This window comes from Arachis ipaensis, chromosome B09 (assembly GCF_000816755.2).
Source record: "Arachis ipaensis cultivar K30076 chromosome B09, Araip1.1, whole genome shotgun sequence".
In the NCBI taxonomy this organism is placed as follows: Eukaryota; Viridiplantae; Streptophyta; class Magnoliopsida; order Fabales; family Fabaceae; genus Arachis; species Arachis ipaensis.
This window is the reverse complement of record NC_029793.2, coordinates 26,371,495-26,377,307: the sequence shown is the minus strand read 5'-3', so window position 1 is coordinate 26,377,307 and position 5,813 is coordinate 26,371,495.

Here is a 5,813-nt window from a genome sequence, read left to right as displayed (position 1 = left end):
TGCATCATTTACTTATCTCTGTAAACCCTAGTAACTAGTTTAGTATAAATAGGACTTTTTACTAGTGTATTAGGGGTCTTGGTCATTCTGGTTCCCCCTCTAGAGCCGAAGCCAATGAACACCATTATCACTTATGTATTTTCAACGGTGGAGTTTTTACACCCCATAGATTAAGGTGTGGAGCTCTGCTGTTCTTCATGAATTAATGCAAAGTACTATTGTTTTTCCATTCAACTCAAGCTTATTCTTATTCTAAGGTATTCACTCGCACTTCAACCTGTTGAATGTGATGATCCGTGACACTCATCATCATTTTTGCCTATGAACGCGTGCCTGACAACCACTTCCGTTCTATCTGCAATAGCTTGAGTGTGTATCTCTTAGCCTCCTGGTTCACGATCAGAGTCTTCGTGGTATAGGCTAGAATTATTGGTGGCCATTTCTGAGGTCCGGAAAGTCTAAACCTTGTCTGTGGTATTCTGAGTAGGATCTGGGAAGGGATGACTGTGACGAGCTTCAAACTCGCGAGTGTTGGGCGTAGTGACAGACGCAAAAGGATCAATGGATCCTATTCCAACATGATCGATAACCGACAGATGATTAGCCGTGCGGTGACAGCGCACTTGGACCATTTTCCCTAAGAGAACGGACGGTAGCCATTGACAACGGTGATCCCCCAACATACAGCTTGCCATGGAAAGGAGTATGAATGATTGAATGAAGGCAGTAGGAAAGCAGAGATTCATAAGGAGCAAAGCATCTCCATACGCTTATCTGAAATTCTCACCAATGAATTACATAAGTCTCTCTATCTTATTTTATATATTTTAGTTATCTTTTAATTATCAAAACCTCAAAACCATTTGAATATGCCTGACTGAGATTTACAAGATGACCATAGCTTGCTTCAAGCCGATAATCTCCGTGGGATCGACCCTTACTCACGTAAGATTTATTACTTGGATGACCTAGTGCACTTGCTGGTTAGTTGTGCAGAGTTGTGAAGAATAATTGAGATTACAATCGTGCGTACCAAGTTGTTGGCGCAGTTGAGATCACAATTTTGTACACCAATACACAGCCTAAGGAGAGCTTGGATACTTGAGATAAGTTGGTCAACAAGTTCTTGACTAAGTTCTTTCCACCCCAAAAGTTGACTAAGCTGAGGATAGATGTTCAAACTTTCAGGCAGAAAGAGGGTGAATCTCTCTATGAAGCTTGGGAGAGATATAAGTTGATGCTCAGAAAATGTCCTCCTGACATATTTTCAGAATGGATTTCAGCTATAAATCTTTTATGATGGAGTCTTTGTGACCGCCAAAATGTCTCCAGATAATTCTGTAGGTGGATTCCTCCATATGAAGAAGACTCCTGAAGCGGCTAATGAGTTGATTGAGATGGTTGCTAATAACCAATATTTGTACTCTTCTGAGAGGACCTCAGTGAAGAAAGGAGTCATGGAGTTGGATGCATTGGATGCAATTCTTGCTCAAAATAATGCCATGTCTCAACAGATTAATGCTATTACTCAACACTTGAGTGGGATGCAAGTTTCAGCCATCAGTGCTCAAGACACTTCCTATGACATGAGTGGTGGCTTCACTCAAGGTGAGAATTATGAGTATGGAAACTTTATTCCTGAACAGGTTAATTACATGGAAATTTTTTCTAAAAACTCCAACAATAATCCCTATTCTAATACACTCAATTAGGAATGGAGGAATCATCCAAACTTTGTGTAGAGAGACCAATCTCAGAGGCAACCGAATTTCAACAAAAATTCTCAGGGCGGTTTTAATCAAAACAACTTCAACAACCGTCAGTTTTAGCCCTCTCAGCACAGCAAGCACCCTCTTAGCCTCAGAATGCTCATGACTTGGTGTCTATAGTTATAGAGCTCTCCAAGAGTACTCTTAGTTTCATGCAGAAGACCAAAGCTTCACTTAGGAACTTGGAAGTTCAGATGAGTCAACTAGCCACAAAAGTGGCTGAAATTGATCAGAGGTCCATCAACACCCTTCCTAGTAACACAATTCCAAATCCAAGAGAGGAGTGCAAGGTTATCACCTTGGTAAGTGGACTAGTCATAGGTGAGAAAGCACAAGTTGCTGAGGAGCCGGTTGAAGAAGAAGCTCTAGAGAAGGCTGAAGATGCTGTAGCACACACCTCTCCAAGGCATCTGGATATCCCTTTCCGGTTGATCTTAAGAAATATCTGACGTTGCCTAAAGTACTTGAGTATAAGCCTAAGATGTCATATCCTCAGAGGCTCCAAAAGGATACCAAGGACAAGCAGTTTTCAAAGTTCTTGGAAGTTTTCAGAAAGTTGCAAATCAATGTTCCTTTTGCTGAGGTTTTGGAGCAAATGCCTCTCTATGTTAAATTTATGAAGGAGTTGCTTTTCAAGAAGAGAATTTTAAAGGGAGATGAGACAGTGGTCCTGACCAAGAAATGTAATTCCATAATTCAGAGTAATTTGCCAAGGAAGATGCCTGATCCAGGAAGCTTTCAAATTCCATGCACCATTGGGAGCACAACCTTTAAAAAGGCTTTGTGTGATCTAGGCGCAAGTATCAATTTAATGTCCTTGTCTGTAATGAAGAAGTAGCAAATCAAAGAAGAACAACCAACAAGGATAGCATTACAAATGATAGATAAATCCTTGAAGCATGCACATGAAATAGTAGAGAATATTTTGGTCAAAGTGGGCAAGTTCTTCCTCCCAGTTTGTAATTCTTGACATGGAAGAGGATGAAAATGCCTCTATAATCCTAGGAAGGCCATTCCTAGCCACTGGGAGAGCTATGATTGATATAGAAGAAGGTGAATTGATTCTAAGGGTGCATGAAGAGCAGTTGAATCTTCAAGGTTTTTAAACCCATAGATCATTCAATTGAAGAAGGCAATTGCATGAAGACTAAGTTCACTGATCCAAATCTCTAAGAACCCCCTGATGATGCAAAACAGAGCTTGCAGTTCAAGCCTCCTTTAGTGAGAATCAATACAATTTTCCTTTGCATCAAATCTAAGCTTGGTGGTGGGTGTGTGTCATCCACCAAGGAGGAGGTTCCCAAGAAGAAAGTACCCAAGGATGTAGAAACAAAAAGATCCCACTGAATGTTTCTTACCAGGGATGAAAGTGGTGTTAACTCGAAGTCCAGTGTTACCTCATACAGTGAACAGGATCCTTTCTCTTGAGCATATTAAGTTAATCCATGAAAACACAGGGAGACAATTCACAGTGAGCTGTGAGGAGTTGAAGCACTATGATCATCCCCTACCTTAATAAGAAATCGAGTGTCAAACTAATGACGTTAAAGAGGCGCTTGTTGGGAGGCAACCCAACCGTTAGTATCCTGTGATCTTGTGTTTATTTTAATTTTCATTTATTTATGATTCTTATACATAGTTTTCCTTGGTTTATTTATTTTAGAACAGGAACAGGAGAAATCTGAAGGAAGAACAGGACACCCTGGAGAGGAGTTCATTCGGGTGCTCTGGCGCTAAATGCCAGGCTAGGCATTCAGCGCCAGAAATGGCACAAATTTCAAGGGAGTTCTCTGTTTAGACGGCGTTAAATGCCAGGTTAGGTGTTTAGCACCAGAATTGGCACATAATTCAAGGGATTTTCACGTCGACAATGGCTCTAAACGCTAGGGTGAGTGTTTAGCACCAAAAATGGCATTAAAAGTTGACTAGCTTTTGTTTGCTTGGCGCTAAATGCCAGGAGTGGCATTTAGCGCCCAAGATGGCATCATTTTCAACAAGCTTTTTGAAGAAATCTCTTTACCTTATATCTTTACTCATCCGTACACCTTTTATATCTCTCCCCGTTCTAGTTTTTCTTTGCTTGGGGACAAGCAAACTTTTAAGTTTGGTGTTGTCGAGCGAGCTCTCAGTTTATCTTATTATCAATGGCACCAAAAGGGGGTGAATTATCTTCATGGAGGGGCATCCACCATGACGACTGAGGTGGTTTAGTTCCTTTTACGCTATTTCCCTATTTCAGTTTTTATATTGTTTATCTCCTATTTTCTAGTGCTTTATAGTGTCTTTTGCATGATCCTATTTAGAGTCAGTAGTTCTATTTACATTTAGTAGTTTTAATTGTCTTTGAATATCTGCTTTTGAAGATGTCTCATATATGCTCACTGAGCTTAAAAAAAAGAAAAAAAAAAGAAAAGAAAAGTGGTGTAATTTCATGAGAACTTGAGTTTATATTCCAAATTATCTTATTTATTTAGATGTGGTGGTATTTATCTGTGGTTTTGAATGCATGAAAAGAATAGTGTATAATTGAGTTTGGAGTTAAGATTGTTAATTCATGAAGTACATGAATTTAGAGAAGTATTATGAATTCTCTAAATGAAACAAGAACATTGATCTTTAAAGCAAAACAAATAGCAAAAAGAAAAAAAAGCAAGGTCCAATACTTTAAGCATCAATTGCTAGGAAGGTCAAATGTGATTAAAAACTCAAAGAGTTATTTTTCTAGCCACATGCTTGTGGTGTGAATGTGTTAAGGAATTCTTGAGACAGAGCACTAAGAGTTGAAACCAAGTGCAATTACAGAGTATGCCAAAGGCTCTGAGCACCACTGACTGGGAAAAATTAGAACTCAAAGAGTTCCCCAATTAAGTGCTTGTGGTGTTTTCGTGTCAAGTTAAGCTTGAGACAAAATATTTAGAGTCACGGCTAGGTTCAAGGTGCAAAGCACCAAAGAAAAGATAAGAAAAAGTTGTGTTCAAGGATTAATCAAAAGTTAAAAAGGAAGAGAATTCATAATATAATTCGAGTTCTAGTTCTGAATGACTTTGACATTTTTTGAGTTTCAAAGGATGGTGAGATGCCAAAACTATTTAGGATCACAGTGTCATCAACCCCACTCAATGAATGGACAAGAGCTTAACTAAAAACTCAATTCTTGGGCCATTTCACTTTTCAGTCCTATATTATTTTTAGTTGCTTGAGGATAAGCAACAATTCAAGTTTAGTGTTGTGATGCGTAAGAATCTTTTCTATATTTTCTTATTATTTTAGATATAAATTTATTGAGTTTTATTTAGATTTTAGTTTTTGAAGTCTATTTGGATGTTACTTTGAGGCGCATTGTGGTTTTATTAATTTCATAAAAGATTCGGGTGAGTTTGACAGAGTTCGTGCAGAAGAAAAAGGAATAAAGTGGATGCTGTCAACCCTGACCTCCTCGCACTCCAACGAGCATAACTTGAGCTATAGAGGTTCAATTGACACAGTTTTAGTGGCATTAAAAAGGCAAATTCCAGAGCTTTCTAACAATATATAATAGTCTATACTTTTCTTCTGTCATCATGGTGCTAAATGCCAATGTCGCTGTTTAGCACCAGGTACCTCGTAACCAGTTCCCAAGCCACTGCTTCGTGGGGCGTTAAACACCAATTCAATAGCGCGGATCCAACTTTAAGAAAAGAGCTTCATTAGTTAGATTTGGGTCATATTTATCTTATTTTATTTTATTTTGGTTATTTTTATTTACAAACAAAATCTTTTAGGTTTAGAATTTATTATTTTATTTTAGTTTCAAATCAAATTAGGTTAGATATAAAAAGAAAAAGATTCAGCCTTTCGGGGCTCATTAATCTTCTCTCTTTGGCACATTCACAACTTTTGAACCCTAGTTTTCTCTCTGAGTCATGAGCCACTAAATCTCCTTGGTTAAGGTTAGGAGCTATGTTTATCTCTATGGATTAAGATTATTATTGTTCTATTTTAATTAATATATTGATTCAATTTCAAGCATAACTTTCGTTCTTTATCTTATGAATATGGGTAGAT